Genomic DNA, 13,320 nt, shown 5'->3' with positions numbered 1-13,320 from the left:
GTACTGGAACAAAGGCAGAACTGCAGACCAATGGAACAGGGTTGAATACACTGACATCTCCCCTCAATTATATGATCATCTAATCTTTGATAAAGGTGCAAGTAATGTGAAGTGGAGTAAGGAAAGTCTCTTTAACAAATTGTGCTGGCATCACTGGACGACTCCATGCAAAAAAGTGGGCTCAGAACTCTGCCTAACACCATGTACAAAAGTAAGATCAAAATGGATTAAAGACCTCAACATCAGACCAGAAACCATAAGGTACATTGAAGACAAAGTTGGCAAAACCCTCCATGACATTGAAGCTAATGGTATCTTCAAAGATGCCACGCCACTGGCCGAGCAAGTCAAAACAGAGATAGATAAATGGGACTATCTAGCTTCTTATACTAAGAAGCTTCTGCACCTCCAAAGAAACAGTGAGCAAAATACAAAGACAGTCTACATAATGGGAAAGGATATTCGCCGAACACACATCTGACAAGGGGTTGATATCAAGGATATACAAAATACTGGTTGAACTTCACAAGAAGAAAACATCCAACCCCATCCAAAAATGGGGCAATGAAATGAACAGAAACTTTCTCAAAGAAGAAATCCAAATGGCAAAAATGCACATGAGAAAATTTTCTACATCATTAATTATCAGGGAGATGCAGATCAAAACCACAATGAGATACCATCTCACACCTCAGAGACTGGCCCACATCCAAAAGAACAAAAGCAACCGATGCTGGCACGGATGTGGCGAGAAAGGTACACTCTTTCACTGTTGGTGGGAATGTCTACTGGTTCAGCCCTTCTGGAAAACAGTATGGACGATTCTCAAAAAATTAGAAATTGAGCTCCCATTTGACCCAGCAATACCACTCCTGGGAATATATCCCAGAGAGGCAAAAATGTATAGTTGAAATGATATCTGCACTTGTTTGTTCATTGCAGCACTCTTTACAATAGCCAGAAACTGGAAGAAACCTGAATGCCCAAGAACAGATGACTGGATAAAGAAACTTTGGTACATCTACACAATGGAGTACTATGAAGCTGTTAGAAAAGATGAAGTCATGAAATTTATATACAAGTGGTACAACTTGGAAAGTATCGTGCTAAGCGAAATGAGTCAGAAAGAGAGGGATAGACATAGAAAGATTGCATTCATCTGGGGAATATAAAGAAACAAAATATGAGATTAATACCCAAGAATAGCTGAGATCAACAGCAGGAGGATTACTCCATAGCTTAGAGGCCAGCCGGGCATTCTAGGGGAAAGGGCAGCTCAGATAGAGAAGGGAGCACCAAATAAAGGGTGTTTGGAGGATCCTCCCAGGAGGGGAGATGCATGCTGAAAGTAGACTATGGACTGAACATGTTTGCCACTCAAAGCCTCTTTTGCAGACCACAACACTCAAAAGGAGAGAGAGAACACAAGGGATTGCCCTGCCACAGAGGCAGGGTGAGATGGGAGGGATGGGGGTGGGAGGGATATTATCCATGGTGGTGGAAAATGGGCACTGGTGGAGGGATGGGTATTTGATCATTGTATAATCGAAACCCAAGAACAAAAAATTTTAAATGTACACCTGTACCTCATGGTTTTTCACTAAAAATAAATTTAAAAAATGTATACTAAAATATTTTGTATTCAAGTTCCTTAGGGAAGTCAATACAAGAAACAGGCCTCAAACCCTTCTTTGGAGGCTTGTGTTTGCAGATATTGCACCTAGAACCACAAGAGGAAATGAGCAAGATCTGCATGATCTACAGCAAAAGTCACTTTTCTTAATATCGGGGCAACCAAATATCCACAAACCCAAATACCAATGACGTATGTTCAATGACAGAAATGACAAGAAATCAGAGTGACAATAGTTGAACAATGGTTGTTGATTTTTAAAATTAAACTACAGTCATTCAGGTATCTTCTAAGTAAGTTTCTTTATGAACACTGTTTCTTCGGATTGTTCTAAGGAATGAGGAAAATAACATTTCTATGGAACAACACATAGAGTCACAAGAAACCATTGTAATTGTTGCTGTTGTTACTACTACCCACAATCCCATTACCATTTCAAGGGCAGCAAAGATAATGATGATGTAAAAAAAACTTTGTGGAATAGTAACAAAAATATATAGCAGTCTCCTTGGAGACTATTTGGTAACATCTCCATGAGTAAGAGCTTCTTATCCACAAATCTATCATATATAGAGCTATTCCTTAAGAACATTTACAGTTGACTTGTCCATAAGAGCCAACATCTGCTCATACAACAAACAAGCTATTCATGATGTCTAAGTGTCCAGTGTTGTGTTAATAGCCTTTTAGGAGTCTTTGAATTAGTCAATGACACCTGTGGTTTCTTTGCTGGAACAAGTCCCAAGCATCATGAAGCTATGGTCAGCAAGAAAAGCATAGACGAAAGGAATGTGAGGTAAAAGTCTCCCTCTACTCTTGCTATTAGATTCAGTTATGATACAGGAATTTGTTAGTTATTCAGTTATTGAAGCAGTCACAGCTTTCTCAAGTAAGGAATTTTATAAATATTTCTAGAATACTTCTACTCAATTCAATTTGAGAACCTAAAGGAGGAGGAAAGGGTCAGGCAGCACACTCCGTACAGAAAAACAGAAAAAAAGTAATATATCCCTGGGTTCATAACATGTTTGGTGTTTGGGGTTTTCTTGGGGCATTTTAGTTCCTTTAAGGCCCTTTATGCCTGCATCCAAACCATCCTACATGAGTACAAGACCCTGAGGTTACTTCTAAGAGCAGCCTTGGCAACAAAAATCCTCATTTGGTCTGTTTATGCCAACCACTTAGCTAATTACCACCCGGTCCTGGCAACTAGTCAACTGGCATTTCCCCTGGATATGCCCGGAGTCCAACTTTTGGATAAGAGAAAAGAATTACTTCTTCCTATCGAGCAACTTGCAGAGTAGAGGACCTGGGGGAGACAGAGGATTTAATGACTTAAGGGACATTCAATTAAAAAATCTCTTAGGATGCTGCTGAGTTATCTAAATCCTTTACAGGCAGGGGAATAAAAGGCAAGAATGAATTACTTTCTACAAAATCTGACCCTCATTCACTGGGAAGAAAGAAACACCTGTGAATTATGGGCAAACACAGCAACATTAAGGATGCACATGGTACCCAAGCCACACATGCAGACTCGACTGCCACCTGCACTCTGCTATTTGTTGTGCACAGTAGACAGTAAACAAGGGGATCTGATGGCAAATATTGCTGTCCCCTCTTGGGCAGTGTTTATAAAGCACTTTGGAGCATTCTCCTTTATCGTTCCCAGCCATATCTCCCACTGTACCCTAGATCAGACCTTCTTAAGGATTCATACTCTCCTATTGTTCTCACTAACAGTCTATGTCATGTTTAACTATCTTCTGGCCTTTCTTGTACTACAAGATGACTTTCTCTTCATTCACGTGGAGATAAAGATAACAATATTTTATTATTTATTAATCACTTAATCATTTAACTTCCCATTAGTCGTCGATTTGCTCCAGAGGGCGCCAGTAACATCTCCATTTGTCCCTGTCACGTGTTAGTATAGCCCAATGGCATCTCTTCGCTCTGGGAACATGAAGAGCCTCAAACCGATCGTTCATGATCTTGACGAAGAAGTCTGACCATCTGGTCTGACCATCTTCCCAATATAAGCATGATCACGATCAGGACCATCCTGTTATTCGTTGATTGCCTCGAGCAGGCCCCAGTAACGTCTCCTTCGTCCTAGCCCTGAGATTTTTTAAAAAGTGCCATATTCAAGGCTCTTTCAGAGTTAGGAGAATGAGAACCATCATTGTTACTGGTATTTGGCATATTGGGTACGCCACGGGGAGTTTGCCAGACTCTGCCATGTGGGCACGTTACATTCGGTAGCCTGCCAGTTTGTCCAAAGAAGGAATGAGATAATAAGATGTCACGTGGCCGCGAATGTGGCTGCACGCTTCTGGGAGTGCGCTTCTGGGAGCTGGGTTTTATAGTCTCTGATTGTGCTTAATTTTCCACATTATCTTGTCTGCTCCTCATTCATGAGTAAATGGTACTATTATTTGTGATCTTAAGTTGTTCATTTAAAAAAAAAATCTGAGGTGAGGCTGAAGCAATAGAACCATAGGTAGGTTGGCTGACTTACACAGAGCTGACCCAGGTTTGACTCCAGAAATCTATATTATCCTCCAAGCATCACCAGGAGTCACCCCTGAGTGAAGAGGTAGAATTGATCCCTGAGCATCAACATGTGTTGGCCCGAAAATAAAAAAATAGAAAAAAATCAACATTTTTTAGCTTTTATTTTTTGACAAGAAAACCAGAAATGAGTCTAACTCATTGGTCCAGACTTCATGAGACTTACTATATACAAGCATCCTTTTGTATGTATCAAGAGATCAACAAATGTGAACTAGTATTAATATGGTTTCCATTTTTTACAGAAAAAGTGACTGAGCCTTAAAAACGAAGTGCTTTTTTAGGTTAAGCATAAGAGAGGTTGTCCAGTTGGCATATACATATTAAACTTAAAAACCTTGTCCATAATCAGGATAATGTGCTGCCTATAAATTTCACTCATTTTGCACATCCTTCCTTATAACTCACATTTATTCTTTCGTTGTTTTATTTTTCTTCTTTGTGGGGAGGAGGAGATGGAAGTGGGGGGTGAATGAATGTTAAACAGAAGATGTTCTTTTCCCCTCTCTTGCTCTACTGCACTTTGTTTTCCTTTATATATATAATTATAGTCAATTTGAGTGGCTTAAATAATATGTATTAATTTTTCTTTGACAAGAATAAAGTTATAAGTATGAAAGTTCACAGATACCCTGTATTATATTTGTCCCTGTCTTCCACCTTTAGTGTGTGTCTGCCATCCCAGTGGTTCCTCTCTCTAGCCCCGTGGACTGGATTTCCAGAAATATGAGGGGATGAGGAAGCAGGGCCACTGCATACATGTAAACCCTGACATTTGTCAAAAAGAGACAACAAATATTTGTAAAGAATGCACTGTCTAGAGAAGAGTTTCCCAAAATGCCCCGGGGACATCACTGAAACAGGTGTGGAGAGGGGAGGGGCTAATAGTATCCTCCAATGCAACTGGGAGTCACTGTTTTCTTTGTTCCCTTAGAGAAGGTGTGGAGCAATCATGTGTGCTGGAAAGAAAGCAGTAGCTCAAGTAAATGGGGAAGCCTCTACTCTAGAGCCTACATCACACCTAGGTGCAAGGAACTCTAGGAAAATGTTTTGTTTTGCCTTCTACTATTTTTCTTAATTTGTTTTAGTCCCATCATTTTACTTAGCTATTTATTTATTTTACGTTTTGGGGGTTGTAAGTTCCCTAGGGACCCTGAGGGAGATTCCAGAGTTAAAACTCTACTAATTAGTAACTCTCCCTTTCCTGCCCCCTCCCTAGTAGAGCTTTAGAGTGAAACCATTCCTTATTGGGATGCAAATTCTGAAACCATTTGTTGACTCTTCCCTGTTTGGATGGTCCTTCCTTATCTATTACTTCTGTTAGGAACTTTTCCCTTATCCACTTCCACCAAATCAAAGGGAGCCAGGTGATAGCCAAATGTCAGAGTTACCAGATGCCCACTAGCCACAATGCCTATGTAACTAAATGCTGATCTTTGAATCTATAGGCTAAGGAGTGATGTACTTTGAAATGGATTGGTTAAGAAAGTATATGTTGTTGCAAATCTATTGGCTATGAAATGCGCAGACTTTGCAGTGAAGGCCTATATAAGATCCCCTTTGAAGACGTTCAGGGTCTTGCCTCACCTATCTGACCTGCTTGTCTGTGTAGGTGGCTTGACCCTGGCTAGCCAGTCTTACAAAAAACCTTGCTTGCTGTTTGCAGTCTCTGGAGTCTCTTTGTTGTTAAAGGGAGATCATGATCTGCATCCTAACAGGGGTCACACCCAGCAATGCTCAGGGATTACACCTGGCAATGCTCAGGGGACCATATGGAATGTCGGGGAACTCCCTACCCACTGTACTATCGCACCTGCTCTTAATTTTTATTTTCAAATTTTAATTAAATAGACATGATTAAGAAAGCTATTAATAGCATTAAGCATACAATATTGAAACTCCAATCCTATCACCGGTTTCATCTTCCCTCCACCAGAGTTCCCTTGCTCCCTTCCTACCCCCAACCTCTAGTTCCCCACCTGACACCTTGACAGGAGGTATGGTGGATGTAATTTAGGTCTCATGATTTCCATGGTGTTGAGTTAGTGATTTGGGTATACTATTTTTTATAGCTAGGTACATTACCAGTACAAATAAAATTGGGCTTGTTATCAGCTAACAAAACATTAAATATCACACAAAAATTTGTCTTTCATAGTTATAAAATCTATAACTTAGATATATAAAACTATAAAGACTGAATTCCAGAAAATATTTTTTAAAAGTATCATTTATGTTCCTGCCCCTAACTAGGATCAATACAAATTTATTGAGGACATGCTATTAAGGCAATATTACTTTATATTCATTAATATTGGTTGTAAGGGACAGGCCCCAAAATGGACTACCACCAGAATTAATTTAGCTTAGCTTAATAGGAACCTGCATTGCAAAATAACTTGTTTTTCAAGGAACAGGTCTAGATAACCTTTTTCAGATCCGCTTTATAGGAGCCTGCACTGCAAAATAACTGGTTTTTCTGCCCCTGAGCAAGGAATTCAGATACAGGTACTCGAAGGGTGGGGGTCAGACCAGATAACCGGATGTCTCTCATAAGACCCATGTTGCAAGACCCAGGACTGCCTTAAAAACCTGTCAGTTCCTAAGCACCGACGCAAAATGCTGATCTTTAAACTATAGGCTAAGAAGTGATGTACCCTTAATTGGATTGGTTAAGAAAGCATACGTTGTTACAAATCTATTGGCTATGAAATGCGTGGACTTTGCTGTAACGGCCAGTGAAGGCCTATATAAGATCCCCTTTGAAGAAGTTCGGGGTCTTGCCTCACCTAACTGACCTGCGTGTCTGTGTAGGCGGCTTGACCCTGGCTAGCCAGTCTTACAATAAACCTTGCTTGCTGTTTGCAGTCTCTGGAGTTTCTTTGTCGTTAAAGGGAGATCATGATCCGCGCCCTAACATTGGTCAGTTAACAATATTGTTTAAAATTTAAATTTAAATAGTATTTGCCTCTATCACTGAGACTTTGTGTCAGTGTTCAAGAACCAAAGCAGAAGACTTTACTAATTCACACCAAATTATGCCCTGTGGGAGGAAAGGTCTGCATAGAGATGCAGAAGGACACATAAGTAGTAGTATCCAAAACTTCTATTTTTATATCTCAGTCTTCTTTGCTCTTTCCCTGTTCTCCAACTACATCTTCCAAGAACTATTAGGGACTCACTCTTTTGGGCCTATTTCATTATGATGGCTCCCATATTCATGCTTTTTAGTTTTAAAAACCTTTGAGATATTCAAAACAATCTTTATCTCAAATATATGAAAGATTTCACATCCATTTATCCCTATGATCCTTCAGTATCTACAGATTTAAGATACTCCCAGAGTATTAGTCAAAAGTACGTTCCCAATTTAATTACTTAAAATATTTCTAGTTCTCAATTTTTCAAGTAACGGACTATATTTTGTTGCTTCTATTTCAAATCTAATTCTCTCTACTCATGGTGCTTATTATTCAGGCAGTTTATAAGATAGCATACATACAGTCCATTTTTTTGTTGTTTTGTGTTTGTGGTTTTTTTTTTTTAAGTTGGCTTTATAGGCTACACTCAGCTTGCTCAGGACTTACTCCTGGCTTTGTGCTCAGGAATCACTCCTGGCAGGGCTCAGAGAACTATTTGAGTACCAGGGATTGAATCCAGTTTGACTACATGAAAGGCAAACACCCTTCCTCTGTACTATCACTCCAGCCTCAAGAGTACATTTTCATAACTTCAGAATTTTCAACAAGACCAGTCCCAAGACGAATACCTTCAGTTCCATCCATAAAATACCTCTGCGTAGTGAAGAGAACCTCAGGAACTATCATTGCTTTTTCTTGCCCTTCCATAACATCTGTATGTCTTGTATCACTGCTGGGAGTCTGAATTACAGTTATCTCATCAAGAAAAGTAACCAACGCTTGGACATTCTCCAAATAATTATGAGATGATGAAAGGTGTAGAGGGAAAGCACAGCTTAGAAAATGTCACTTCTGAACACAGGTAACATGTTACAAAGAATGAATTATATTTAAGACATGTAACTATTGAAATTTAGAAAACTTACTATGTTCTTGCTAGGTTCAGGATTCCTATACATGTGATATCAATTGTATTTATACACCTCAACTATTCAGTGACACACTTTCCCAAGGCTTCTCACTGTTAGGAGATCAGTGACTATCTCTGACTTACCTGGTGGCTCCTATGTCAAGATTTTTATATTGCTATCTATAATCAATGTCAAAGTTCCCACTTATTCTCACTACTAATTTTATAAACATGTACACCATAGGCTTAGTTTGCAATAATTTTTACAAATGTCAGTTAAGTTTTATTCATAATTAATGTTGCTAAGTGACTGTCTTTATTCCTTGTTTTTCATATGAATAAAATGAAGAGATCAGGTAATTTTCTCAACATGAACTTGTGAGTGGTGGGTCTGGGTTTACTTTCAGACTGAATAACTGTCACATACTAATATGCCATCCTATTGCAGCAGAAGCAGCATTGTATTGGAGATCATGTCAAATTTCTTTGATTCAGAAATTCCCATGAAAATCACCATTAAAGATGATTATTAGATTGATTCCTTTTTCCTTTAGGATAAAATGTCTTTCAGATCTATATCTAAGTGATCAGAAGTAAATCTAATCTCATGTCTTGTTCAGTTCCCATTAAGAGGTTAAATGGATTCCATGGTTTCTAGTTATAAGGCTGTTGTTAGTTCTCCCTTCTTTGTCATGGGGCAAAAATAAGGAGATGCCTGCAATTCTGTCAGTATATTCTGTTAGTCCATGCTATCTGGCAAAATTTAGAGGAAAACCATAGAGTTCTAATATCCCAGGCACTCCTGCAAATTAAATCACTATCATAGTCTTCAGAGCATGCTTATATACTGCAAATGAAAAAAAGAATCTTGTCATATATCTATATATAACTTTAGGAAAGTTTGGAAAAAGTTAAAAGAGAAAACAAGCATGAGAAAATCCATGTTAGATAGATTCTCCACAATGTGAGGTTTCTGGTGGCAGATTTGCTTTTCTTGGGAAAACACACAGGAATATAAGCATTATATCATATAGTAAATCAGGATCTGTTTCCTTCTTCTGACAAACAGATACTTTTTATTTCCCTGAAGCTTAACAAACTCACCAAAGAGACCAAAGTGGATGTTGACAGTGAAGCTTCTGGAATGGGGTATAAAGAAGGAGACTGACAATGATCTCCAGTAATTGTTGCATACAGAGTGTATTGTATAAGATACATCCCCCCCGCCCTTTTTCAACTGATCAGAATATTTTTGTTTGGGGATGGAAGTGTGCCTAACCTAAAAGGAGACAGCCACTTCAACAATGCTGGGGGACCATGTGGCAAAACTCTAATATGGCAGAAACAAAATACTAGGAGCTCTGGATAAACAGTTTCTTTTTCACTGAAAGCAATGATAGTGATGCTTGAAGGCAGTTGTGATCATTGGAATAGTTACGCCCTACGCCCATGAAGTCACAACTAATACAGTGAAGTTGGTAAAGCAGAAAGATAGTAAGATGTTTAGATCTTTTCTAACATTGCTGAACATCTATACCTTACCTGAAAACAAATTTGAAATTGTGAGAAAATTATAGATTATGCATAAATAAAATCCCACCTGACACAATAATCCCCTAATTCATTCTCCAGTAAATTCACTTGGTGAGAGATGCACAAATCATCTTCCTCCATTACCATTATCATTACCACTATTCCCATCATCACTTTCTGTCTCACCCGTACCTGTGCCCCAAACTGCCCCAACCTGCCCCAACCTCTACCATAGCAGAATATCTTCATAGCTAAAACTGGAAAACCAAGCTGAAATGGGAAAACATGGGTTCCAGTTTATAAGTTTTAATAAGTTACTGGGCTGGAGCGGTAGCACAGCGGGTAGGGCGTTTGCCTTACAAGCGGCCAACATGGCCGACCCGAGTTCGATTCCTCCGCCCCTCTCGGAGAGCCCGGCAAGCTACCGAGAGTATCTTGCCCGCGCGGCAGAGTCTGGCAAGCTACCCGTGATGTATTCGATATGCCAAACACAGTAACAACAAGTCTCATGATGGAGGCGTTACTGGGCCCGCTTGTGCAAATCGATGAACAACGGGAGAACCGTGACTGTGAATAAGTTACTACTGAGCACTTAATTTTTTCAAAGCTGTTTTCTGCTAAAATCAAGAAAATGAAGTGAGTTGATACCACATTTGCTAAATAACACAAACATATGGTTTCCTTATAATCTCAATAAATCAAAAGTTGCATGGAAAGCAATATCTGAATAACAAAAAGTTATGCTGTCTAAAACTTTGTGAAACACATTATGAAGTTTTCCAAAAATAGGGCTACTATATGATTCAACAATTCCATCCATTCACATCTATCCCAATAATACTGAAAGATTAATTTGAAAGATATATGCATGCCTATGTTCGCTGGATTGCCAAATTCATTCTAATAGCCAAGACCACCACATAGTCCCCAAACAGAGGAATAGATAAAAAAAAAAGTTGTGATTGCATGTGTGTGTGAGAGAGAGAAAAAGAGACAGAGTAAGAGAGAAAGAGAGAAAATAACATACTACTTAACTATAAGTAAAGATGAAATCTTGTTTTTTGCTATAACTCTTTGGAACTAAAATATCTACCATACAAAGTCATATAAGTTCGGATAGCACTGTAGCACTGTAGCACTGTCCTCCCATTGTTCATCAATTTGCTCAAGCGGGCCCAGTAACGTCTCCATTGTGAGACTTGTTGTTACTGTGTTTGGCATATCAAATACGTCACGGGTAACTTGCTCTGCGAGTAAGATACTCCCTGTACCTTGCCGGGCTCTCCCAGAGGGGCGGCAGAGGAATCAAACCCGGCTCGAATGCCAGCCGCATTTTATGTGATATATGAAGGAAGTGAGGGACAAAATGTCTACTGAAAGCAAATCCTTAAATCTCTGACAACAGAATTGAGGGTACAAAGCAGTAGTGGGAAACACAAAGCAGAGGGACAGAGGCAGAGGAGATGGAGCCTAGGAATAGAGTGGAGGGATCTGGGGCATGGCCTTGGTGGGTGTGTGAGTAGCATAGTGTGCCTAAGGCATAAATGCTGCCACTAATGAAAGCCATGTTTCTTCAATAATAAAAATAAAATAGCTGGGGCAAGGGAAGAAATGTTAATTTAGTTTTCTTACAGGATCAGTTTCAAAGTCACTCCAGTTTTACCACATACTCCACATTTTCAGAAAAGTCAGTCCTCTCTTGTTAACTAGCAATTTAGTATGGTTGAAAGTTCCTCAGTTCTTTCTAGGCACAGCTCACTTCAGCTATCTATGCCTGTGTGTATTCCTGAAAGTAGTGAACATGTGACTTTTGATTTTATGCTTATAGTTTAGTAAACTGACAAGCACAGAGGATACCTATCAGCTAATTCATGCACTGTAGAAATGATTTATATTTGCCTAACATTTCCCCATATAAATAGAATAATAAGTGGGGTTGAAGATGTTCTTTTTGTCAAATATTTGTTTCATGTAAACCTATCCTCATGAAAGACGTGGGAGGATAAACTTGCAACATTATTAGTAAATTGAGTCTAGTGAAGAGCTACCACTTACTCTATAATAATTCAGGCAAGAAGATCCTCAGATCTCAAGAATATATATATATATATACATAGATATGTATGCATTTAGAATTTTTTTTACTTTCAAGGATCACCTTGATTAAAAAAAAAACCATTATGAAAATGCACCAATCGAAGATGCAAAAGGCTGAAACTTTACCTACAATATTCACAAGATACATAAATGTGTCATATGGCTGCATCTATCTTTTTAAAAGTATGGGTGATTTTAATTGGACAGTGATTAATGATTGCTCTAACACACTGTACTTCACTAGAGAAAGTAGACTGCTCAGGCAAAGCCTTTCATTGGGCATCTAACTGGAACATTCTTTACATTCTTTACAAAGTGGACAGCTATCCTTTGCCTAACTATGTTTTGTCAGGGCTTTTAACCACCATCTGGGAAATTCAGAGACAGCAGTCAGTGCTTGTGTCTAGATTCGAGCTCTTAATGAAAAAATGTATTGTTCTGCTCTCCCACTCACTAGAGCACTGTGGGTGGTTTTGCTTCACGAAGACTCACTCACCCAGAGGACAAGGAGCAATGTAATGTCCCCAGTAGGCTCATGATTCATAATGAGAGGAAGCATAAAAGAACAAAGTTGCACATGTTATAGTCTTACACAGAATAATGTCCTCAGCAGGAAGAAATCATTGTCTAGTGAATTCATATTCTCTTTATTGCTTCTTTGTCAAAAGGGCATGTGGTACTTACACACAAAACAAGCTGACAACAAAAAAATTAATGATAACATCATTAAGCAGTTTACTTCCAGCAGCCTGCAATTGCTTTGTCAAATCCAAATGTTCTCTAAGCCTCAGTTTCCTTGTTCTTCAAATTAGATCACATTAAACAGATAACTAATTTTTGTTCTCTGATAGTGTGAGGGGTGGAACCAGGTTGAAATCAGAAGTAGAAATTCTAGAGAAGTCAGTGATATGCAACCCAATGATTTAAGAAATGCAGTTGTTTTTGGAACTTGTTAGACAAGGTTTAAACAAAGATTTCTTATCAGAAGTTTGAGCCTACAGAGAAAGCAGAATTCTCAATGTAAATTTCTTGTTAGAAGGACATTGATAGTAACAGTTGAAATTCTTTTGAACTTAAGAATCTGTACTATCTAGAAGAGCTGTGGAACTAGAGCCTGAAACTAAAGTGAAATAAAGTTCAGAGAATGCAAGGCTTTATCTTACAAGCCTCAGCCAGTTGTAATGAGGAATTTAGCTATTTTACAAACAACCGAGGTACAGAAGGCATCAAAATAAACAAAGTTTTCTAATGTTTCTATAAACATTGACAGTCCAAGTGTTATTTTCTATAATATCAAAGTTGGGTAAAAACCCAAAGGGCTTTTTCTGTGTCTGAAAGCATGTTTGTATACTTGTGGAATTGTTAAAAGTATCTGGTGTAGAAAGCTCATGATTTTAAATAAGTAAGGTACAAGAACTATTGAAATTAAGCCA

At 38.7% G+C, this 13,320-nt stretch overlaps 1 protein-coding gene and 1 non-coding gene across 3 annotated transcripts in view; both read right to left on the bottom strand.

Moving 5' to 3' along the window:
* Nucleotides 1-13,320, bottom strand: part of MACROD2 (mono-ADP ribosylhydrolase 2) — a 2,391,823-nt gene that overhangs the window by 773,355 nt on the left and 1,605,148 nt on the right. The window lies entirely within an intron of this gene.
* On the bottom strand, nt 1,635-1,767 carry LOC130030861 (small nucleolar RNA SNORA70). The gene has a single exon (XR_008793531.1). It is a non-coding gene; the product is annotated as a small nucleolar RNA SNORA70 (small nucleolar RNA).

This window comes from Sorex fumeus, unplaced genomic scaffold (genome assembly GCF_029834395.1).
Source record: "Sorex fumeus unplaced genomic scaffold, SorFum_2.1 ptg000044l, whole genome shotgun sequence".
Lineage (NCBI taxonomy): Eukaryota > Metazoa > Chordata > Mammalia > Eulipotyphla > Soricidae > Sorex > Sorex fumeus.
This window is presented reverse-complemented; position numbering and strand designations above follow the sequence as displayed.